The 25,926-nt window shown below is 39.3% G+C and overlaps 1 protein-coding gene and 1 long non-coding RNA gene across 3 annotated transcripts in view; one reads left to right on the top strand and one right to left on the bottom strand.

The window, feature by feature from the left end:
- The window catches only part of SPATS2L (spermatogenesis associated serine rich 2 like), a 139,966-nt gene that overhangs the window by 37,406 nt on the left and 76,634 nt on the right, over positions 1 to 25,926 (top strand). Inside the window, exon 3 of one of the 2 annotated variants that reach the window (XM_015634361.3) lies at positions 9,319 to 9,419. The exons of the other annotated variant lie outside the window; for it this stretch is intronic. The gene's annotated coding sequence lies outside the window, so the exon portion shown is untranslated. The remainder of the gene's footprint in view (positions 1 to 9,318; positions 9,420 to 25,926) is intronic. 2 annotated transcript variants of the gene reach the window in all.
- On the bottom strand, positions 21,816 to 25,920 carry LOC117244705. The gene is made up of 2 exons (XR_004498268.1): positions 25,707 to 25,920; positions 21,816 to 23,341 (listed from the first exon to the last, which is right to left on the bottom strand). It is a non-coding gene; the product is annotated as an uncharacterized LOC117244705 (long non-coding RNA).

Consider the following 25,926-nt stretch of genomic DNA (forward strand, 5'->3'; position numbering starts at 1 on the left):
AAAGAGAATTTGAAAAATTACTGTTAATTTATTTCCAACTTCCTTGTGTAGGCAGCTAGACCATTGGCAAGAACTTAGTGTCCTTCACTTCAGGAATGACGTCTTGGGAATCTTACATGTTGACTCTCTGGTTTCATTCCATTTTAGAACTATATGAAAAGAGGAAAAAAATTTCAACAGCCCACTTCAAGAAAACTGAAAGGTGGGCTGGAGAGGACAGAATTCTGAGAGGTCAGACACCTAAGTCCTATTCCCCTATCTCTCATTTGATGCCAAACTGCAGGCAAATCACTTTAGATCTGTCTTTCTTCTCATGCTTTTTTCTGCTTGCCTATCAACCTTGAAAATTCTGCACCTGACACAATAAAAAAGAGAGGTCTGGGTGGGGCTACCATTATTGGCAGTGTCTCTGCAGTGTTTCACCCACGTCACATCTTCCAATCCTTACCTGTTCCTATTTGGCAGCAACTGCTTGGTTTACTCACAGGTATTGTCTGATCAAAAATGTACATTCCAGTCATCTGGAAAGTTCTACAACAGTGAATACTTGGGCCAGCATCCGGGATTCATATAACTCTGTTGAGCCTTCCTGTGCTAGTTAAACTGTCCTCAGGCTTAATGTGTCCATCACACTCTTTCTGACTTCTCAGTTCTCTCCTGGACACAAGGTATTCCAAAGATCTCCCAGGCACAGAGGTGTTACTGAATGTATGCCCAGATAACTTCGCTATTACAAGTGCTCCCATGTGTTTGATATTGCTGTGTTGTACACAGAGAACAAGGGTTATGCTAGAAGGTATGGAATCTTCCTGAAGCCTCTTCATAACAAAACAACAACAACAAAGGCACATTATAATGCTCTTTTCCTTTGGTGGGCACTGAGACAAAATGGTGGAATTAATTTGAATTTATTTGATTAATACCTTCTTTCATCTTGATGGGTAAAATTGTAACTCCAGGCAAGACAGCAGAAAGTCTGTTAAAGACTTAACTAAGAAAAGTTATTCCCCTTCTGCATTTGCCTTCTGCAAAAAAGAAATTTGGATTTGAGGCTGCAAACTACTGTCTGGAGCTATTGCTTATTCAGAGCTCTAATAGGTTGCAGAGATGGAAGACAGTGAAAAATTTTACAAGGTACAGGTACTCAAAAGCCTGTCTTCATTTCAGTGCTGGCATCCTTTCAGCCATAGGCAGGGGTGACATTGCTTAGCACTGTCTGCACCTGCCTGCAGAACAGCATCTTCCATCTGTGCTGTCAGACTGCTCTGCTTTGTTGGCTCTGATGGTTTCAGGGGCCCCCAGTGAGTTACATCAGAGATGGACTTTGTCCAGGGATTCAGTCTTAATTTGAATTTACCACCTCCCCACCCAGAAGCTGGGCTCTGAGGTTATTTTAGGAGTGTATGTGTATGTGTAATGATTCTCATGTGTTTTCCTCAGCAGGGTCTGATGGACTGCTGTGCTCTTTTCTTTATTTCCCATCTTTGGCATAATGAATTGTAGCCACAATTGCGTGAAGCCATCTACGAAGTAATTTTTTCCAATGTTGACTTTTTTTCCAAAAGGTTACAGACTACTCTGGTGCTCAGTGTTTACTTAAAGAGAAAGAATGTAGCCACATATGTTCACATATATAAACCATAACTGGTCTGATGTTGTGCTGTGTACAATGCCTTTTTAAAAATAAGTGAAAACAGACCAGCACACAGCTTCAAACGCTAAGTGTACAAGAGAAAAGGAGGAAAAAACCCCTGATATTCTTGTTGCAACTTTTTTGCAAAGTATTGTGAGTACTGCACAGCAAATAAATGGGTAACTTGTTTGAAGTTTCTGCCCAGTCAGGACATAACTAACTGATAAAACTGAAACCCTGTTGTAAACATTTGGGAAGACAGCGATACTGACGTGAGATCCCCTGGTACAGTGTAACTGAAGCATATCTAGGAGCAGTGTTTCTGAACAGGGCGGGAATGGCTTTGTAAAATCCTGCTTGGCTGATGATTTCTGAAGAAAATAGGTCACAGACTCTTGATGGTCTTCTTGCTAAGAAGTCTACAGTCCTCAAGATAACCTCAATACCTAGCTGAATGGGCTTTGTATCTTCCTGCCAAACGAGGCATGGCTTTCAAATTAGAGCAAACCACACCGGTAAATGATTTCTGAGGCCCAGTTATGACACCCTTGTTCCAAAGGCTGAGGAGGACATGGCATTTCCAGCTATCCTGCTCTCACTCCAGGACTGTCAAGTAATTTGGCTACTGTGGTTCCAGGGACCTGGCAGAAGTTTTTTTGTCCCTGTAAAAATTTGCTAGAGCGATAGCTACAGCTTTTAGTTTAAATTACAGAACATGAGAGGGATTGTGCAGAAAAACATTGGGTTATGGATAAAACACTGAGCAGAGATGTGCAGGAGAATAAGCCACAAAATACTGTAAAGGAGTAACATGGGCTAAATGTGGCAAGTAACAGGGAGGAAGATAACTGACCGTGGTTACATTCAGCAAAATTCATAGCTGATGGTTTGGATTCATCCAGCAAAATTTAGTGTTGATTTACCAGAGCCTGACCTGTACCCCATCTGTGGTTATAAACATGGTTTATTCCATGCATTATGTAACTCTCAGGGGACATAAACCGTGCAACCCCAGGATCCATGAGGTTCCTGTGAAAGGTTCTGAAATGTCTAATTGCTCTTCTGGTAATTCATAAGTGGTCTGCACATGCAGACCTTGCTTCTTACGTCATAGTATTGTCCTGTGAACTCTTGGTTTGCTAGTAAAAATACATTATTTCATGTTAAAGAAAAAGAAGGAAGGTTGCAGGAACAAATAGGAGATGTAGTTCAGGTCAGTAATTAATTTTCTATTTCTGTTTTCCCAGAAGTTATATTATAGTGTGTTGAGCTATGCTAAGTACATAGATTTTGTTGCAAGTATATATGCAGCATATCAGTGACCACAGAAGCATGCAAAAAATTATCTTCACTAGGACCATGTGCCCTGGCAATAATGTGCATTTCCTGCTAAATGTTTATCTCATTGTATCTGTGTTTACTTAGATGGCTTAATGTGTGCTTTGAAGCTATGGGGCTGCATTTGTGCTTGTTTCCCCCACCAAGATTATGTGGCAGACAAGGAAACGAGCTTCTTAATGAATTGTGCTGAAGGGAATTTAACACATTTATATCCTCTGAGAACTCCTCTTCCTCTAGATTGAAGGGCTGTGCTGTTGATGGTGAAATGATGCACAAAGGATAGAGGATGATCAGTTAAAATCCAGTTGGAGTAACTGATAAGGCTTAAGGATTCTTGCTTTGATTGACAATGTAATTTAATGATAAACACAGAGGAGTCTGTTGTTGACCTGGGAACTGTGCAAAGAAGATTGCTTGGTGATGTGCACTGTCTTTGTGGGATAGCTGTAAACTTACTGAACTATCTTTGTTTCTTCTGAAGATCTGACAACAGGATGTGTAAGTAGCGTTGGAGTCTTAAAAATAGCAGAGAAGAATGTGTCCTTCAGATAACCCTCAAAACTCACTGAAGGACAAAGGGCTCTTCTACACACCAAGGCCCAAAATACTGAATTTCAAGAATAGTTTCCACCATAGCTGCTGATGATGATCTGTGCTGTTGGACTCCGTAGGATTCTCGATTATTCTGTCCTTCTGATTTTTGCACTTTGCTTTCCTCTGGTGTGTTTACTCTAAGTTGTTCACCACACAGAATTCCTTGTGACTAAATAATACATGTTGAAGCTTCTTCAGAGCTTTTGGTAATCTCTCTGGCCATATGAAAATTCACAGACAAATTAGGCCCATTGAGCCTGAACCATTCTTTTTCTGAACCCAAGGCTTTTCTCCTCTGGTTGCTGTTCTTGGTAGATATGTTCTTTTGCTGTTTTTAAAGAGAGTTCTAAGAGGACAAAATACTAAGTAAAAAAAATAACACACAAGCAAAACACTTTCCTTACTCTGCTGTGAGTATTATGACAGAGAGTGAAAAATATGTGTCCATTTAGGGAAATATAAAAGGCAAGCATGTAGCAGGAATCCATCTGAGCTTATAAGAATACAGAAAGAATTTCTGATTTGAAACAGAAGTAATTGTGCTGACAGAGGAAGACTGACTTATTATACCTGACTAGTTATCATGTGATTTTTATCATTCTATAAAATCTCCTTCACAGATGTATGCAATATCATACTGAAAAATTAATCCTTTAGTTCCTCTATGTTATGTGCTTAATGACACTTAAAAATGAAAAAGATTCTGTGTGAAATGGAGAATAACTTAAAGCAGAAAACCAAACAAGGCTTATGGTATCAGCCAAAGTCCACCAAATTCACTTGTGATTTGTACCAGGCCCAAAATAATGAAGTGAAATTTATAGATTATCAACGTCTTCATTTTCTCATTATCAACATGTTCATTTTCTTGCTGACTTTCTAATGGAGTAGTAGACTTTTTCAACAAAATTGAAAACTTACATAATTATTTTAGAAAAGGGGAAGTAAGAACCTCAGATTACACACTGATTTCTGAATATACATAAACATTTGAAATCACTGAATGCCATGCACATGCTTAGAAAGTAAAGCAATTTTAAAGATAATTGATCTGCTGTCAAATTGAAAGAAATTTCCAGAAATGCTTTTAGTGAAAAATAATAAATAGTGGATGAAGAACACTTCAGAAGTGTACCATTCTTATTCCACATTATAAGTTATAGTTGGAAAAAGCTGTTAAAACAAATCCGATTTCTGTAAATGTAAACCAATCACCTCATGACACATTTTTCAACTGCAGTTTGTAATCAAATCATAGGCCCAAGAGAAAAGACTGATTTATAAGTAATGTAACCCAGGTTACACCGTACGTGTGTGCAGTCAGTAGATTCACAATGTGCTGCGTGATACAATGTGGATTACCCTGAGTTTAGCAACTCCGAGGAATCCAGCTTGAAATAAAGTGTGAGCACTGTTGGATGCTCCTCTGGATGTGTGCATCTGTGACCTTTGCAAGAGTTTTGCTGGAGGACAGTCAGTTATTCAGCTGCTGTAAATCTACCACATTCCAAAACCATCAGTGCCTCTGCATTCCTTTGCACAAGCTGATACTCCCTCTCAGAAGATACTGCATTATCTTACCCTGATGCTAACAGCAAAAGCATGTACATCAATTTATTAAATTTATTAAGGGGAGTAGACTCATGAAAAATCTGTTGGATCACATCCTGTAAAATTAACTTTAGCTTGGCTGGAAAAAATTGATTATTGTTTTCTAGAATGGACATTTAGCAACAGATTATGGTATTCATATTTGGGAAGTTCTGAAAAGTGCTGAGAATTGAATTCTTCTACTCATATGTGCTGAAAAGAACATTTCTGTTCCAAAATCTCACTACCCATGCAGAAGATATCCCACTGAGCTGTGGCAAGCCCACCCATGGTGCTCTGGCCTCAGAGCACCAGAGGTTCAGTGAGCAGAGCAGTCGGCTATGAAATGCAAAATGTTCTAGTTTGAGTTTGATCTCTGTTGACATGCCACGAAGCAACCCACTGCTTCCACCAAAATGTTTATGGTGGAACCAGTGGGAGTTCTCCCGTCAGGTATGGAGTGAACCCATTGCTGGGAGCTGGAATGTGCTGGAGAGGGAGGGATGCTTTAGGACACAAAGCTGCTGCACCTGAAAACAGAAAGATTTGCTGGTTGTGAAATGATGCTATTTGTTTGGGTATGAGATTAGCATAATCTGTCATATGGTGTCATTTCTTCCATTCATAATAGGTTGCAATTATGAAATACTCTTATTTTGAATTATATATAAAATTCATTTGGTTCATATCATAAGTACCTCTCCAAGCTTATCTGTGAATTTCATTATAATTCATAGCTTTCTCCTAAGGTAGCCCCAAACTAATCAGTGCTTTACAAGCTAATCAGCTCATACTGTCACAAGTGGCATAATGCAAGTAATTATGCTTTAATTCAACTTCTAAACAAGGAGGAGAAAAAACCAGATTGAACAAAAAGAGGCTTATCATGAACTCATGAATTGATAATCATGATTAATGTAGGGTCTCTGGGAGAAGATGTGGCTAAATCTCTTGCCTGTGACCTTTTCATTGGGTAAGGTAGAAAAATAAGCACATGTACATTGACTCAGCCAGCAGCCAAAAATCTGTTATCTCCAGCATCTTCTCCTAATCAAATCCATTATCACTTTCACATATGAAAAAAAATTCTTTTCTCTCTTAGACAATCTCACTATTAAATATGGATGTCCTGGTTCTTTATGTCACCCAAATATTCAAGTGAAAGGACAAACTGTTTCTCTAAAAATGCCCAGTTTTGACAGTGAGTGAGGATTGCCAGGTCCCATTCTTCATTGTGTCCTTGAATTCTGATAAACATGTCAACAATAATTGTCTCTAATATTTATATCAACATCTGCAAGGAAAGATGATATAAGCACAAAACAGTTTTCCTAGAGAAGCTAACTTTTAGTAGGTCTTTGTTTTGGAAAAATACTTTTGTGGCTTGTGTGACAACATGACAAAAAGAGAGAACCTCTATAAGCTCACCAGACAAGCCAGGTGAGAGGGGAACTCTTTGAGAGGGGAAAGGGAAGTAGTCAAAGTTCCACCATTGTATCAAAACCAGATGATCTAATGTCTACTCCGTATCAGAAATTACAAACCAGGTATACCTTCTTTTCCTGGAAAATAAATCAATATCAAACCAGAAGCTTCATCTTATTTAGCGCTGGCAGGAATTACTTCTAACTTGGGCCCATAAGGCTGCTTAGAAGTCAGTCACTAATTCAAATAGAACTTGTGTTGCATTAGAACTGGTGTTTCAGAAATAGATGGATTAGATTTCACTTGAATATTTGCCTTCACCATTTTGCAGAAATAATGAAAGGCATAAAAAGGGTAAATCAGGATAAGACCCAGACACACAGTCTGTCAGCTCTGCAGTTTCACTTTCTTGGAAATGAAATTGAGATCCATATGAGAGTACAGGGTTGTAAATGGAAAAGCTTTTCTATTTCACTGGACTGAATCTAGTGTAATGTTCGGGATATTTTCATGTGCCAAGAAATTCTGCATGATATTGGAGATTTAAATTTTATTATTTTTAGAATTTACATATTCTTTAAATTAGCAGAACTGTAATTATCTGATTAGACTGAAATACGGGTATTTTAAACCAGTTAAAATAAAAATGCATTTGTTTAATATATAGTGTCATTTGGTAATGAGTTCCATCAGTTTAAATCCTAGAGATTAGCAGGATTTAAATATCATTAAAAAGTAGATGGCAAAATCTACTGTTACGTATGCTTTTTAAGATTAGGTTATATATTCCTGAACCATATAACTGGAGGATGTGAGAAGAAATCTCCCATTTATCAGGTCTCCAGTGAAATCAACTGCTCAGTTGAACAGGCTAGAAACTGGAGTGCTTGGTTTGTTCTCCAGGAGTGTGTGATGTGCAGCCTGAATGTGGAATGGGCTCTTTAGGTGCCACAGAACTGAGCACCAGTCTCCACTTTCTGCATTCAGCAAGGAGCTGCAGCCTGGCCCAGGGTGCCAGATATAAGTGATTGGCATTAGTGGCTACATTTATGTCTCAGGGTTTTATAACAGGCACATACATAGGTAAAGTGCTCCTGAAACTGTGTAGTATTGAAGGATTCTTGAAGTGGGTGAAGAAATTCCAAGCAGATGCTGTTCTGCCTGTAATACTGGTTGAAACTGTGGGTAGTTGCAGTAAATTCAAACACTGAAGTTAGATTTATTTTTTCCCCTTTTAATGCAAGGCAAGCTCTGTGAAAGCATAGTACTAAATAAAGTGTCTCTTCTTCTAACCAGCACCTGACCCCAGCCAGCAGCTGCTGATACTCCCTGCAGCAGCTCCTGACAGCGGGGAGAAATTAGGAAAAACAGAATTGAGAGAACTCTACAGTTGAGAGAAAAACCAATTTAATAGGTGAAGAAAAGAATGGGGTGGGGGGAAACAAGTGAGGCAAAGGAGATGGCACCACCTCCCACAGGAAGAGCGATGCCCAGGCAGTCTCTAAACTTCCACTTTGGAATCCAAAAACACACACACACACACACACACACATCTTTTTCTTCTTCCAGTTTTTATTTCTGAACTTGAGGATACATCACATCAAATGTCCCTTAGGTCACTCTGAGTCCCAGCTGTGTCCCATCCCAGGCTCTTGCCCACCCTCAGTCTGGCTGTGGGGGTGTAGTGGGAAACAGAGGTGGCCTTGACACTGTGCAAGCATAGCCCAGCAATAGGCAAAACACTGGTGTGTTGTCAGCAGTGTTGTAGCCACAGAGCCAAAACACAGCACCATATGGGCTGCTGTGAAGAAAGTTAACTCCATCCCAGTCAGACCCACCACAACCCCAAATCATACTACTTCTATTTTTATTTTTTTTATTTTACCTTTGTACATCCGAATTTAAAATTCAGATTTTCCTTTTTCTTTGAAAGTATTTTCTCACTGTAAATACATCAAGCACTCAGTTTCCCTCAGGTGGTTGTCATGTTTCATTGCTGCTGAGACTCCTTGGCCTATTCAGCTATGTTATGATCTCTGTCATGTTTTTCACTAGCACAATGAGGCTATATTTGCTTATGTTACGTGCAAAATCTGTTTTGCTTAGCCTGGCATTCTTCTTGGTACTCCTGGTAGGTCTTCACAGGTTCTTCAAAACTATTCATTTAGGACCAGTAGAAAAAGTTATTAGCCCTCTGCTCAATCACCACATGTCTTTCAAATTTCTCTCATTCATGATTGCTTTTCTACCCAACACTTCCAAATCATCTCTGTTACGACAGACATCTGCCCCTGTCTTGGCAGATCGCGGCCTTTGCCGGCACAGAGAACATTCTCCCTTCATTCCAGTTGTCAAAATCATTATTGTGAGATTCTGAGGCAATGCTGCATCCCCATTACAGTTTACTACAGACAAGGTGTGTCTAGTTTTTAATCAAATTGCTGGTATAATGCCTAGCTCTAGACTTTGTATCACTGCATATTTGCATATACTCTGTATTTTTCTTGGGGCAATTGTGAGCAATTTACTTTTGCCTTCACTAGTGTATTTCCCTATGACTGGAACCCACTTAATCTCTTCAGTTTCTCAATATCTTAATTAAAATTGACATCCCACATCCATCCTCATCTTTGCACAACAATTCTTTCAGGTTACTGGTTTGTAGGGGCTGGATGCCAATTTCACTCCCTAATTCACAGTGCTAAGGAGCCTTTGTAACCCTTATTTGCCTGCAGGAACAACCCCAACCTTGCACTGACCCACTTAAAACTCTCGTTCTGCTGCAGTCTCCTTGCCCAGCTTCAGAAGTTCCTCGTGGCTGATTCCATCTTCTCAGGTCAGTATATAATCTCCCCCTACAGCTTTTCTGCCTTTCTTTTCACATTTTTAGGTTAAAAAAAATAAATTACTGTGTTGTTCTCACGTGGAGTGAAAGTAGTCATACAATTTGCCCCCTTCACCTGCAAAGATACTACAAATACTTGTTGGATCTGGGGAAAAGAAATCTTTTGATCTCTTTTCCTTTCCTTAGCATCTGTTAGCAAAAGCAGACTTTTGAGCTTCTCCCAAGACTTCTCTCTAAGAAGAAAACAATAAAAATTTTCAGAATGTCATCACCTTTAGAAATGTAACATTCCAGTAACTTAAAAATGTTTAAAATTCAGAACTACTAGTGATATTATCCAAGAGTTTTGTATATTTTCTTAAGTGTAAGGTGTGTTACAGAATAGACATCAGTGAAGCTCTTCAACCAAATGTAATTGAAAAAAGTACTGCAGGAAAAGAGGAAGATTGTTGTGGAGGGGTCATGAATCTTTTGGCACTGATGAGACCGTTGACTGACAAGTTAATATAAATATGTTAAAATGTAATGGGGGTTGGTTTTGATTGATTAAATTGTTGTTGTTTATATAAGTACTTTTTTGGGTGTATATATAAAGTAGAACACAAATTTCTGTGAAAACTATACAACGAACTCGAGCCTAGGGAGGTTGGGATAGTGTGAAAGCTAAGAAAATACAGCTAATGAGATAAAGTGAGGAAAAGGACTTCTTAGTCCAAAAAAAGGAAAAGCAAAATGGAGATAAAAATTAAAATATAGAAATCGTTCTAAGAACAGTGATAAAATGTCCTTCCACTGGACACGGGAAATTAATACACAACAAAGAAAACAGAAGTTGGATAAGGAGAAAGATGTTTTTGATTATACAGGCTTGGAAATGCTGGAGTTTTGAAGGAGGAATTTTCCCCAATAGTGTTGAACACATACTTGCCAGGATGGGCTAAGTCTGTTCTGGTATTCTCTTCTGCATCCCATCTATTTTCATATACTAACTTGATTTTTAATACTACAGTGAAGGCAGTATTTTTCCCACTTTTGTTCTCACAAGAAGCTGATTCTTAATATTATTAATGTGCAAGTAATAACAAGACTATAAACCTTTTGGGTTTCTAATTTTTCTTTTTTATTTATTTTTTCTTATTTTTTAAAAAATGTGTAACTTAGGGACACACCTTCCCCCATTCAGTTCAGTTTTGTTCATTTTCACAATTTTATTATGATCTTTGCACTATGTTATATTTTGTTTTCAAGTTCCAGCTCCTTGGCAGCCATGTCCAAGTGAAATGTTGCTTCTGTTTTTTCACAACTAGCAAAAAAATTATTCATTATGGGAATGTTTGACTAAACAGCACTCAAAAAAACCAAAGGTAAACAAATTATTTCTGAAAGATGTTACTGTTTGAAAACAAACTCATGCATTTGGGTATGCCTGAACAACAATTTTTAAGGCAGACAGTGCTGAGCTCGTCTAGACTGTGCTGAGCTATTTTAATATATTTCCCCAGAGTTTCAGATAGGAGAGCTGACTGGCACTTACATGACTCCTTGCTTCAGTTCCTACATAGCAAACAGGAAATGTTTTTGTGCAAATGGCAAAAGTGCCGGTTTTTGTTAAAGCAAGTGAAAAGACTTTCAGAACAAGGATTTTGAAAACTGTGAGAACTTTATACTGATATAAGTTACTTTCATTGAAATCTTTGGGTAACTTGCTGCTGAGAGCAGCTCTGTATTTGATTTACATAATTTGGCTTTTTAATTTGTATATTTTTGAATGTATTGCAAATTATTATGAAATATTTCTGCCCTGCATATGAGCAAACCCCAAGCTTTCTACATTTGACTGTTACCTGTGACTCTATGTAACAGTCATAAATTTCTTTTGTTGTTTAATTTTATAAGTACAAATTTTGGAATGATACAGAAAAGTGTTTCTCCTTAATTTATCTTGCACTTCTGACAATATTTTATTTTACTGATGGTTTTGAAAACATGTATCTTCTTGTTTGCAAGATTTTCTGAATCCTAGGCTTCTTTTGGTCTCTTGAGTAAGAAAAAGATGCAAGAAGTAATTATTCAGTAATTAGTATATATTTAACATGTTCAGGAATTGGGCATAAAATTCTCCCTCAATAAAGTCAGTTGCCTTTAAAGGCATTAAATCCCAAAGCTGGGTTGTTTCCTTTCCTAAGACTGAACAGCAAATAAGTTTTCCTTATGAGTTTCATTTACCTTAGGCTGAAATAGTATAACGCAAGCATAACTTGTTAAAGTTCTTCTGAAATTTGCAGAAGTGGAATGAAAAATATCTCCAGTCTCACCCAGTGTTTCTCCAGGTATCTTTGAATAACCACTGAGATCATAACACAGTTTAGGCTTGCCTTCTTCCAAACTCTGTCAGCCTCAGAGTAAAATCAGCCAGGATTAAGAAGTTATCCTCCATCTCCCATGGTCTCTTAGACTTTAATGTTTCAGTTCTGCAAGGGGCTGAGGAGCCTGGCCTTGACCCAGGCAACTATTTGGATTTTAGGACTTGTCACCCATGTAAAGTGACACACACAGGTCAGTGCTGCTGTTCACCATTTCCCTTGTTCAAACCCTGAAAGATAAAGATCTTCATCCCAATAATTTCCACCATGCCAGAAGGAAGGTGCCCAAGATGCACAGTCCTGGAAACTGGGAGGCTTTAGTGGAGAAGCCACACTGCCCACTTTCATTCTTTTGTCACACTCTTTCTTAACCATCAATTACTGACTGTGACTGAGAAATGAGACACTGAGGTCAGGTTTATGATATGCCCCTGTGCCACTGGTGTTAACAAGTTTGAGTTTTCTTTCCTGGCTGAAATGTTCAGCTTCTGTCTCAGTTGACAGAAGGTGTCTTCTAATCTTTAAAATGTAGAAATGAGCATTGCTTTACTTTACCAAACAAATAATATCTGAAAACCACAAGACTGACAAAAATGTTTTTAGTTCTGGTGATGCAAACTGCTGAGCTGGCAGGGAAGAGAAAGTGAAATCTTAGTGCCAGTAATGGCAGTGGGCCCCTCATTTCTCCTGAATTATTTTCCTGGGACCAAGTGTTTTAGATGATTGGTTCAGAATTTTACTGCCCAGATTATCTTTTAACTCTTCTATTCCAAATAAAATATGGAAATAAGTATTTTAATAAAACATACTTAGTAGAAGATTTGAAATGCTAAAAGAACTAATCATGTGGGTATGAAGAAAACTCTCACTGCTCGGAACCACTTGCAGGTTATACTTAATGCCAGTCCCATATGTCTGATATGATGGGAAAAGATCTTGATATCTTAAAAGAAGTTGCTGGTTTATGAATATTCTTCAGATATGTGCTTCTCCAGATGTCATTTCTGGAGTGGTTATTCTAATTACCGTTAAATAGTCAGAAACTGGTAATAAATATAACTAAAATGAAAGATTGTTTCAAAAGCCCTCATAGAAACTTCTTGGTTCATTCAACTATCAGATGAGCAGGTTGGCTAGCAATAAATCACACTTTATAAGTGACAGTTGAGTATCTTTTATTTGGAGTGATACTTAGGCAAGAGTAAAAGCTGTCAGAGAACATTAAATTTAATTGATAACATCAAACTATTAATAATGGGTGAAATTTGGAGGTCCTTGGGTTTTGATTCAGCGCTCTGCTTTAAAAGAAGCTGAATAAACATTAAGTAATAACTGATTCTGAACCTCCAAATGTGACCCAGTAATACTTACCACTTACATTGTGCTCTAAACTTTCAGAGCTCTACTGTGGGTCAAATTTGGAACACAAAGGGGCTATTGAAGTGAGCATGATTTGGTCAATTAACCTGTTAAATCTTTGCGTGCAAGGCAGTCAGAGGCCTGCTGTGGTTTTGGAGAGGGGTTACTCAGATCCAGCAAGTTACAATATGGTGAGAATCCTATAAAGGTTGTATCCAAGTAGGGGCCTTGTTGGACCCTTGCTCCTTGTGGAATAATAAATCACATGGAACTTTTTCAATTGGAAAAAACATATTAACTTGTCTGCTACTCCAGCTGGAGAGAATAAAATCATAATGTTTTATGATAAATTGCATATATTTCTTGTATATATACCATTTGTGAGACATTTTTCCCCTGAAGTTGAAACCACAATGACACATATAAACGGGTTTTTATAATGCACCATCCATGGAGACTGGAGGAATATTAAGGATTAATTAAAAGCATAAGTCACCAAAGTTGATTAGAATGCAAACTAGGTCTAATTTCATGCAGGATCCATTAAAGGCAGCCAAGGTTGTAGCAGAGAGACAAAAAGACTGAAGAGCTGCTATATTTAGATGAAAAAAATACACTAAAGGCAAGAATCCCACAGATGGGAGATGAAGGGTCAAAGTGACAAAGGCAATAAGAACCACAAACCAAAGAGGGGAATACTGCTGCTGGATTTCAGTCACATTGAGGGCTTCTCTGAAGTGACTTACCAGAGCAAGCTAAGCAGTATTTGGTCAGAATTGCTGAGTGTTCTTGAGTTCTGCTTTCATGGAGGCAGAAGTGCCCAATTGCTTTTGCATGGACAGTCCGTGTAGGTCTCTCACACCCTGCCCAATAGGCAAGACAGTGACAGAGTGCTAACAGTGGCCCAAGCAAAATCAGTTTTGTGTGACAGTGGTGTCCCCATGGCCAGCTTGGGAAAGCTATTTCCTGTTGGTGGGAATTGTTCACCATTCTGATTCTTTCTCCTGGTGCTCCCTCAACATAGCCTGTGACTATAGCTGAATAAGAAGAGAACTAAGTTTTTCTGCTTATACCAGGTGAAGAGATGTATAGGCACACCTTTTTTTTAAATTGTGAGATTGTGAGCAGCAGGCATAAGCATTCCTCCTTCAAAAATCAGCATGACGTGATTTGGTTGATTTTTAATAAAACTTTTGATACCGTTCCTGTGTCGTGGGTATTAGCAATTACCATGCTGCTTTTCCCTTTCTCTAAAGCTTTCTACATGCTAATAGCAGCTTCACTTATTAATTTCTAGCACCATCCCTGCGGCCAGCTGTGTCATCACAATTGCTCAGCCATTTGACTCACTGTAGTTACTGGTTTGATGGATTACAATCAGGATTTTGATCCCAGAGCAGATTTGCAATAGCAATCAATGCTGAGCATGACAAATTATATCATCCTGAACCCATATTTAGCTAACTGCCAGCATTTCATCTCACTTGACCACTCTGTAGCTTTCTGTCTTTTTAATCACAACACCTTGCTAAGGGGTTTGTTGGTAGCTGGAACAAGTATTAGAACTGCATTTTACTATACCTTAAAGTCCCACATTAGATTTTATTGTAAATCTGAAGTTTTCTCCCTTTGGAGAGCCATTTTAGAAGAAATATGTATAGGCTTGTCTTTTATTCATTGCTTTTTGTTGTTTGGGGCATTGGTCTTGGAAATGAGGCTGGTCCTTTATGTAATTTAGTCTAAATTAGCAACTGCTTCCCAGACTGTTTTATTATAGCTCAGTACTTCTGGGACTTAAGGTTTGATATTGCAAGTAGTCAAGTTTGCAATTCTTAATTTACAGCTGTTGCTGAAATACAAATGCACAGCAACTATTTGTTGAGGCCCTCTTCATTAGTTCTCATGGAGAATATAAAACTTTGGGAATTTTGGTACCAATATAAGTGCTATCAAATCTCCAAAGTCCTGATGATCTCATAAGTAGCAAGGCTGTACCCTTTAAATACTGAAGCAAGATCTGTATAGTAGGAAATAACAATGACATTCTCCCACTGCTGTGTGTGGACATTACCCATCGTTTTGAAAGCTCTGTTAGACTTGTCTCCTGTCCTTCAACTTTCTGGTTTTAACAAAAGGATAAATTATGTGGATTTGATTGGCAAAATTGCCAACCTTCATCCGGTAGGTGCAAACTTAGTCTCCATTCAGGAAGTTGCACTTCTGCTTGGTATTTATAGTCTAATTTAATGAGGTGTAGGAGAGAGGAGAGTGCTATGAAACCCAGCTCAGCAGCTTCAGCATTTATTTGTTCACATTGGATATTCTCTTTTGCGGCTCTTGAAGATCTTTTCAATCATTGAAATTCACAGAAATTATACATATTAATTTTCTGTAGTTAATTTAGACTTTTCAGTTCTGAAGCTATACCATTCAGCTCGTGGTTTGTAGGGATGAAGGTAAAGTTTTTGAAATGTGCTTGCAGAACAATGTCATCTGTAACTGTATGACTCAATACTGCTGCAGCTAGGAAGAGTTGGATGTAGCATGGGAGCTATGGGAATGACAAGGATCCGCTCGTAAATTTTCCGCTATTTTTTTCAATGTTGAATATCCAGTTTAGAGTTCAAGTGGAGTAATTTTTGCAACTGTAAACAGTGGTGCAGAGTGAAAAGCAGCTCTTTTAACATAAAAAACCTGTTCTACTTCAAAGGGTTTATTTAAAGCTGGGAATCCAATGGCATAACTGTTGCAGCCTGCAGCTTCACTCTATCCCCTTTCTTGATTTATTTTTGTCTGCCTCTGTTCCTATGCGGATATTAACTCTTACTTTGCTGTAGATAAAACACAGCTTATACAGGGTTTGTGACATAAGGGGGGGAACAGCTAAGTTCTTCATTATTTTGTGGTCAGTTCAGCAGGATAAACTTGGATTATATGACAGGTTTTACAAGAGGGAACAGGTTGTTCAGGTAGCTGTCTCCCAGGACCTACACGAGCAAACAACACTGTTGGGTGGAAAAGACCATCTGGATCTTTCATGATGTTCTCACACACACACTCTGAACCTCTGGTCCAGAAGAGTAAGACTGCTTTCTGCTTTGCCTGCATCTCTCTGTCTTCTCAATCTTCTCTTCCAGTTGTTTTCCAGCTTGTTTGTGTGAGTTTTTGTTTCACTAAGCCTTGCCCTCCTGCCTTCCATATCTCTTCTCAATTGCTTCTACTCAGGAATGGTGGGAGAACTCCTATGAGTTGTTTATCCAGGAAGCTTTGGTGAATGGGATTAGTGGATGAATTTTTTAATGTCATAGTGACTCCTTAATTATTTGATCTGTTCAGCCAGATAAAGAGCCTGAACCAGTTAGGAAGAGATCATATTTCATAGTTTTTTTGTCTGTGGCATTCTTTCCCCTTGTTTTTTATTCTTTAGACGAGCTCTAAAGTGTCAGAGTAAATCAGAAAATGCAATTCTGATGCCCCAGCAGCCTCCTCCTGCACCAGTTGCCCTATTAATATTGATAACCTATTGGATATGCAGATGTGAAGTGTAATGATGGCTGGCATGTTACAAGTTCTTGACTACTCCTTTGATGTGCTCCACTTAGCGTTTTCCACACATTCCTGATGAACCTATTGTAATTTCACTGTACGTGTTCCTTCTTGGCAGTCATAGGTGTCCTGTAGGCAAGCAGCAACATGCTCATTGTTGAAGTGGTGTGAGAGCAGCAAAAGAAGATGCAGATAGTTTTTTCGGGTACATTTTAACCAGAAAATGCTTCATCTGAGTTTTGTTTGATTCTTTTCATGCACGTTGTTCTGCAAACAGCATAATCAGCCTCCTGATGTTCAGTTAGCCTTACGAAACGACAGCCTTTTGTTCCACCTTTTCATTAAACTTCATATCAGATTGAGCTTTCAGGACACAATGCAAAATCTGGCCTCAGACATTAGTTTCTGTTAAGATTCTGTATTTGGAAGTGAACTGTCAGTTCTGAGGGAAGAATGGGGCAGAACAAAATGGTCTTTGCCTTGCTGCCATGGTAATGGCAGTGAAGTGCTGATAAGTAACAATATCCATCTATGTGTGAGTTAACTCCTTATGTATTCTTCAGGGAGAAGTACTCTGGCATAGAATATAATCTTTCTCATAAAAATTTGAAGCCATCCTAAGGATTATAATTAATAAGGGATTATATTCTTGTATAATAAATTGGGTCACAAATGGTACATGATCATTACATTCTAGAAGATTCGGGGACCATGACTACAGAATTATTGTGTGAATTCTGTGATGTGCAGTAAGGCCCTTGTACAAAGGATGACCTCAAAGTTGGTGGGTTTTTATACTGCATCTGTGTCTATATATCTCTCTTTTTTCAATTTTGTCTTCTAGGTTTTTTTAATGTTATCTGTCTCTTCTCTTAGTCCATGAGCTGTCCTTTCTGTTCTTTGAGAGTAGCAGGCTGTATTTTGTGCATTAAATCAAGTCACTGCACCTAGATGGATTTTGTTCTTGTTTTAGCCAGAGCATTATTTTAAGCAGATTTTTTTTTTTTAAAATTTTAGGATAACTTTCAACAGCCACTATAAGGTAAGTTTCCTGGTGGAGGGCAGTATTCTCTCCTCACACAGCTTTCCCGTGCATCCATGGGTGAGGCACTTTCTGAGCTGGGACTTTCTCCTTGTTAAACAGAGGTGCTGCTTTCCTAGTGCAGAGCCCTGGGGGCACTTTCCTTTTGCTTTTGAGGAATTTGGATTCTACACTGTTGTGCTTCTCTTCAGTCTTTTCTGAGATAAAGCCAATCTATGTTTGGCATCATTCCTTATTAAACCTTAAGTTACCTTGGTAATTTCTGAATCACATTACTCACATATTTTCTGTTATGATCATTGGACTTCTAAAGCACCCTGCTGATTGATCAAATCTTGGGGGTTTATACCTTTTCGCTTCTTCGGTAATGACTGTGTTTTAGTACTTTCCTTTAATTCCCTATATGCTGTGTAACAATACTAAAGCTATAGTACTTGCATTTATTGTTTCTTCTGACTTGATTATATGTTTCTGCCTGTTGATGAGCCCTTCTTTCAAATACTGTCAGACATGTCACTGTCTGGACCATAATCTCAACTGCCAGGCTCCTGAGTTAGTACTTAAATCATAATTTAAATGTGCCACTTTTGTTATTTACATTACTTCCCAGGTAAGTTTCATGTTGATCTTGAAACCACACTTCAAAGCACTCAATACTTTTGCTCGCTTTTTCCTTCTGGCTAGGATTATCTTGTGCAGATAACTTTTGATGTGAAGGAGACCAGAGTAATGTCCACATGCAAAGCAAGTCCTTGAGTGTGGTCCCTACTTTGCATGGCTGCCTGTTATATGCATTTTTTATTTACACCAATGTAAGTGCCAGTAAAAGTCCCTTACACTCCAAATGGCAATGGAATACTTTGTTACCAGATTTGGTGTTTAAGGGAGATTGTTTTGATTTGTATAGTTAGTAAATGACATGCTGGTTTTTTGCATGGAGATTTTTGATTTAATTGAGCCTGGCATATTAATAGCAGAATGTAAATTGTCATTTATAAACTCACCCAGCCCCATGGAAAAAAGTTCAAACTGTTGTAAATTATTCTTGATAGCAGAAAGTAGAGTAGGGCAGGGGCTGAAGTAGCATTTTGCACAGTGCCTAGAACAGAACTCTTAACAGAAATTGGAATTGCTACACTTTTTGTGGAGCTTTTTTTCTTGTCCAGTGGTGTGAGAGAAAGGATTGTAAATAGTTTCTACTACAAATCATCTTGCACTGCAAAACTTGGAAGCAGATCCACATCTTTTAGATGTCAATTTTTTCATCTGTCTTTAGTTCCCACATGAGATTAATCAGACACTATGACTGAATCCACTTTAGAGAAGTGGGACAACATTTAGAAAGTAAATAAATTAATTTAAAAGTCATGGCGCACAAACTAAAGATTGTCACAAAGTTGCAGCATTTGTACACCATATATGTAAAGCTGGAAAAGTCTGCCTGTGACTCAGTACTGAGTTTTTATGTTTTAGAGTTAGAGTCATATAAAAGAGAAAGGCTTTTTTGCTAAATTTTGTTCAGTCAGTGTGTTTGCTTTGCCATCAACACTTTGAGTTGGATGTACATCTTTGAAAGTCAAAAGGGAAGAAGTAGCCTCTCTGTCAAAAGCCACTCTCACAGACCCTTGCTTACTTGTGCCTAGAAAGACAGGGCTGTTGGCTAAAAAATGGAGACTGTAATGTTCAAAAGCTCTCATTTAGCTTATGAACTCTTGATTTTCTTCTCACAGTATCAAGTCCAGACAGAGGACAGCACTCTACTAGTGCTACCAGCTAATGGAAGTTTCCTGTTCTTCTGTTGCTGAAGTTCTGGGGTGGCCCAGGTCCTTTTGGAATATAAAGCTGCTAGATCAGACAGTGGCACAGTGCCCCTGGGTTTCTGAGGGTAGTTTTCTTTACAGGCAGGTGCTGCAGGAAAGTAACGCAAGTAACACTGTGACAAAGTCATCACTGCACTGGGGATGTTCACAGCTCAACTGCAGGCACCTAGGTCTAGTGATCATGGGGCTGAAGGCTCCTGCAGGGTCAGTGGGACACCTACAGCTCCCTGACAGCCCAGGCCCTGAGGCTGCTGGCTTAGGCACTCAAGCTGGATGCCTGAAGCTAAACAACAAAAGTAGCCTCTTTAGCCCAGGGTCTAGTTCAACCACAGGGCAGGAGTCCACCACAGCTGTTAACAGAGGTACCTCTTTGGCTGTCTCCAGTGCTGAGAACATACCAGCACTCTGAATGCATGATGGAACTCCTCAAAAAGATGAGCATTAACCCATCTTCAATATCCTGGAACTGCAAGCCATTTTCAGGAACTCTTCCAACCAACCACGTTTTGTTTGTATGTTTGTTGGTGGGTATTTTTGAGATTGACAGAGTTTTCCCTGTATCTTTTCCCTCCTTTTTGGATGCTCCCTCAGGACCAGGAATGCTGTGGCCTCAAACAGTTCCATAAGTATAGAATAATTTTTTATTCCTATGCTTTTCCACCTATTGATGAATTAAGAGCTTGTGCAAAAAGAAAGAGAGGACCAAAGATACTGAACCTCATCTTGCTCACAGAGAATCTTCTGCTTTGCAGACTGCCCTTCTCTAGAGTCCTGGGAAACACAGTGAGGAAGAGGATGAGGTTGCTCACCCTGTGTGTTGCTCAAGCAAGAATGGGTGCCAAAGTCAGAGTCAAAATCCCAGGACCTGATATATATGGTGTATTGTTAGCCGTGTTTGTTTTGGGAGCTTTTTGGTAATTTTTCTTCTAGGTTTTTGTCTCTCTATTTAATTATCCTTTTCATTACTGATTTCCTGACTTAATCTGAATGTGCATAAATCTCCACCACAGATTTATCATCTCTATAGAAAGCGCTTTCAGAGTGGTTGTGCAGCTTCCCAGAAAAGGGACACCGTTGGAAATGAAGCTTTCAGATTCAACAATAAGGCCACTATTATGCTGATTTTTGCCAAGCCTTCCCTCACTTTTTTCCCATTTACTACAAGAGTGAGCTCAAGGCTTCTTTTTGTTTGTTTTTGAACTTCAGTCATTCTTAAGTGTTTACCACCCTGCTCAAGTCCACTCACTCTGAAACATCAGACACTAGAAGATAGGGCTGTGTTGCTTCTGGAATCAGAAAATGCTCAGGTTCTTTTTTTCAGCTGTATGTTTCTGTGAAGATTTTAACCAGCCTCTTTGCCAACCTTAAAAAAAAAAAAAAAAAGGAAAAAAGAAAAAAGAAAAATATTTCTTAGAATATTGAACTCTGTCACAGTCCTTTGGGGACTTTGTATTTTTAAACAAATGTGAGATCTCAGAGAAGCAATTGAAATTATCTTTGATATAAATAATCTCATTGCAAAACAGATTTTTGTTTACACAGTATATAATCTGTATGTTCATAAGCATTTAATCAAATTCAGGTCTTGTCTGAGGAAACATAATGGCCATTGACTTATGTGTGGGTTGTGAATTATTCTTTCTGAATTTGACCTGCTTTGAGAGCTAAAAAAAGATGCTGTCCTTCATTTTTTTTGCTTGGGATCACACAGGTGAGTGGAGAGGCTTTTCTATTTCTAAATTTTTTCAGCGTGTTGAATATAAGTTTCTGCTGATAACACGTAGGAAGCCAACCTCTCTAGGGTTTTGGTCCACTGTGGCTGTCAGAATTTTTTATAGTTATCATGAATTCTTTTTTTTTCTTCTTTCCATGCTTACAGTCTATATAATGCTCTTTGGGATTCCACCCAGGTCCCTTGATAGGATCCTCTGTCTTTTCTTTGCTTGGCTCCTTTCTCATAAGCCAATCACTTCTGGTGCCTCTCTTTGAACTTATTTCCTCTAACATTCCAGGTTTTAACTGATGTTAACAAAAGCCAGGATAAAATGTTATTATCAGTCCTTCTCCTGGCTTAAAAGACCCTTGTTATATTTATGCCCTAGATTAGCAACTGCTGCACAACATGTAATTTGCTGTTTTCCATATCTTCACCCTCAGATCTGTTGCCAGACCACTGTGACTGTACTACTTTATTTCCAAATTTTTGTGTTGAATCAATTTTCCCTTGTTGTGAGCCAGAAAGAGTTTTGAGCCAGGGGAATTTCAACTGATTTAATTTGTTGCCAATTAACAAACTCTTAATCACTGATTCTGTTATTGAAACCAACAAACTAATACATATTTAGAGAAACACACCTCACTCCCTTCCAGACACCTCTCCTCCCTGCTCCACACCTCCTATTGCTGCTGCACGTGGCACACAGTCCCTTTGGGGAGTCAACAGACCTCACCAAATAGCAGGAGATGAGGCTTTGTAGTCAGTGCATTGGGCAGGACTCAGAAAACCTGTGCTTTATTTCTGCAGATAAGAAGTTCCCTGCACCATTTCTTTCTTTGCTACTGTCTCTTATCTGTAGTCAGGAAAAACGGCAGTGACGTGCTTCAGGCAATACTTTAAAACTGATTGCCAAGGAGCAGTCCAAGAGGATGTGGTGTTACTGATGCAATGAAGTGTTGGAGTCTGTCAGTCTTGTGGGAGCAGTAGGTGTTTGAAGGAGATAATGGAGATAAAATATATCCCTATGTAATTGTTCTATTACCTTTGCTTTCAGTTGGCTCCTGTTCCATCCCTAGCCCCAAACCTGATCAAGTAGGACCAGATACTGAACCCATATCATATGTGAGGGGTGTTTTTCCCCTTCAAAAACAGTGACTTTACAAAGGCTGTGCTGTGACATCCCTCTGGATTACTGCAGCTCATTATCTGATGTTAGAGTATGACATGTTGCTTTTCAAGGTCCTTTTCATGACAGGTCACCAGCTGCTGGAGCTTCAATAACAACTGGATCTCAGTAAAAAAAAAAAACTTTAAAGAATTGGGGGGGTGTGGTGTGCTTTTTTTAACCCAGGTCATTTCAGTGGCCTGGATGGTGGGTAGGTTTCAAAAACTGAATAGAATAACAAATTACAGTGTCAGGATGGAGTCAGGGAGGCTGCAAGTGAGCAAGAAATCCTTCAGACACCTTTCCTGCCAAAGTTACTGCATTGTACAGTTACACCTGGAGTATCTCTTAATCTTTGTCATATACACTGAGGTCTGGAAATTCCTTTCTTCTTCTGCAGATGGCAAACTGAGGCTGAGAGAAATCAGATGAGTTGACTGGGTTCACATCAAAAATATGACCATGGTGGTGCAGGAAATACAGTGACCTAAGGATTTAATGCAAAATCCAAAGTTGGTGCATTGAGCAGGTCATCTCACTTCTAATATAGCCCAAATGTTCCAGCTGGGGTGGTTAATTGTTGTTGCTTATCGTTTTACCTTTATCAGATACCAACCTTTACACAGAAAGTGAACCACTGCAACATGTGTTAACCATAAGGTTCATACTGCTATTTGGCATGAACAGAAGATGAGAACTAAACTCTGGGCAGCTGGTGTCCGCTTTTTGCAAATGTAAACTCAGCATACAGTCAAATATGGTGCAAGTCAATGCAGATTTGCACATTTGCTGCAAAAAAAATAAAAAGGTGGTGGAGTAATGCTAAAATTCTTTCAATGCTGCTGTAGAATCTGTGTCACCTTCTCTGGAGATCACCTTCTAGATATTGGCCCATTATTTCCTAGGAAAAAAAAAAAGTGGGAAGACATTGCATCAGTCTCTGTATGAAGAGCTCCTGTTGCCCAAAGATTTGTTTGAGGCAGCCATTTGTGACTCCCACAGCAAAACATACATTATCCCTTTTATGTTCCCATTTCAGCCTCTACTTTCAGTTGCTGTGGATGGCAATTTCCTTGTGCCAGCTTTTGCATGCACCTGAAGGCTTCCCAAAGCTGTTATTCCTCCTCTATTTGTTTACAGCTGCCTAGTACTTAGTGGTTTGTTTTTTTTTCTCACTGGTGTTTAGAACCCAGAAAACTCCCCCTCAAAACTGTCCATATACACCATTTCTCACAAGAGCAGTAGATGAAAAATACAACCCTCAGGAATTAATTTCAGAATACACAGAGTACAAAAACTTTATTGGAAAATACATTAAAAAGTAGACCACTTAATTTTTGTTTAACTTCCCTAAATAGATTTACAGTTCATCTGAAATAATTAACTTTAAGTCACTACTTTTTCAAAAGTCAGAAGTAAAGATCTGGAATGAAGTTTCAGTTCAGGTTTTTCTTCCTGCCACACTGTCACACAAAAAACCTAAGCTATTTCTGGCTGTTCTTATTTTTAGATTGTTCTTCATATACCATTTACCGTCATTGAAATTAATGAGAAAATAAAAGGAGTGACCTTTGACTAGGCACATACAGTTTATGCATGAGCTAAACAGCAGGATCCTTTTTTCATTCTTCTTTTTCCCACATTCTCTTTCTCCCTGCTCTCCCCCATCCAAATATAATTTGTAAAGCCTTTATAGCCTTTCATCCTGTGAGTCTCCACTGTGTTCCTTTGGATGAATCTCAGGTCCCTGATTCACATCAATTCTCTTGTGCTGAAAGGTCAGTGGCACCCTTGTTTTATGAATATAATCCACCATTCTCCTGAACTTCAGAATCGTTTCCAAAGCTCCCAGGCAAAAAGCATACAGCTCAGGGTGCAGACAAATGTTAGTATTATTGTAAAGAGCACTCTCGCTACAAATACAAGCCAAATACAAGCCTGGACATTCCAAGTTGCGTTGTTTAAAATAAACCAGTGTTTACTGAAGATCTGACTAGTTTTGAAGACATGATTCCAACTGCAGACATAACTCTCAAACTGTGGCCTCACCGCAACATTGACTATGTAATTCATGCCCAGCTTTCTGCAGCAGGTGGACGAGTGTATTTGACAGATACTCAACAACCACGGTGCCCAACTAGAGCAGAAGGTGCTCAGTGAGGTTTCCTGGGGCACCGCTGTCGCAGCAAACCTTGTGCCATCCCACTGCGGTGGTTCCCTGCCAGGAGGAAACGCTGCCGGCTCTGCCCAGTCTGCAGCATGGGTTGGATATGTTCTCGGTATAAGTTGCACCTTGGATGATTTTCAATGCAGCAGTTTCTGAATCCTTGGTTGAAAACAGTAAGGCTGAAGTGCTGTCTCCAAACTGTGAGGGTGAAAGTTCATTTCCTGGCTGAGGGGAGGGAGTCAAGTAGAGGTGTGGTACGAACAAGAAAGTCCCATGATTTTCCAGTACTTGTGGCACTCCTTGCTAACAAAGATTAGAACTGATATGTGTTTGGGTTAAGGGAAATGCTTACAGCAGTTTAAGACATCGATGCTGATATTAAATCCAATCTGCAGTTGTTTATGGAATGTTGGGGGGTTTTTGGTTGTGAGGGTTTTTTTTTTGGTTGTTTGGTTGTTTTTTTGCTCCAAGTAGATGGTTGTCCCTCTGCATTTTAGTGTTTAAATTTAAGTGGATATTTATTTATTGCTCGTAAATCTTTGTGTTAACAATCCTGACTGTATTTTATTTGCATCTTTTAGATGGTACTTTAAAATAGTGATTACTGGAAAAGTTGTAGTAAATTTTTGTATTCTCATTATTTGCCATGAGTATTTGCAGAGATTTACAGCATCACAGAATGGGTAAGGTTGGAAAGGATCACAGTGGGTCATCCAGACCAACCTCCCTGCTCAAGCAGGGTTATCCCAGAGTACAAGGCACAGGATTGTGTTCAGATGGTTCTTGAGTATCTCCAGAGAGAGAAACTCTACAGCTCTTGGGCAATTGGTTCCCATGCATGGTCACTGCATAGTAAAGAAGTTCTTCCACATGTTCATGTGCAACTTCCTGTACATCAGTTTCTACTCGGTGCCTCTTGTCCTATTGCTCAGCACCACCGAGAAGATCCTGATCCATCCTCTCAGCACACACACCCCCACACCGCCCCCCCCATTTAAATATTTATACTAATTAATGAAGTCCCCTCTCGGTTATCTCTTCTCGAGGCTGAAATTCATTTGCTGGCCGTGACTGATGTCGCCTGTTTACTTTCACTTACGGAGAAGTTCGTGAACAGTTCCTTACAGCAGGCCCAGCGCTGTCCTTGCCCGTCGTGGGTGTTTTATTTGTGCTTGGCAGCGCGGTACACGTAAATCATGTGCCCGCGGCCGAAGCCCACCCCTGCTGCCGGGGGGCCGCTCTCCGCCCCTCACAAGCGCTGTGGCCCTGCAGGCAGCGAGCCCGGGACCCGCGCAGCTCTGCGGAAGCGCCGCGGGCCC

The sequence above is a fragment of the Parus major genome, chromosome 7 (genome assembly GCF_001522545.3).
Source record: "Parus major isolate Abel chromosome 7, Parus_major1.1, whole genome shotgun sequence".
Lineage (NCBI taxonomy): Eukaryota > Metazoa > Chordata > Aves > Passeriformes > Paridae > Parus > Parus major.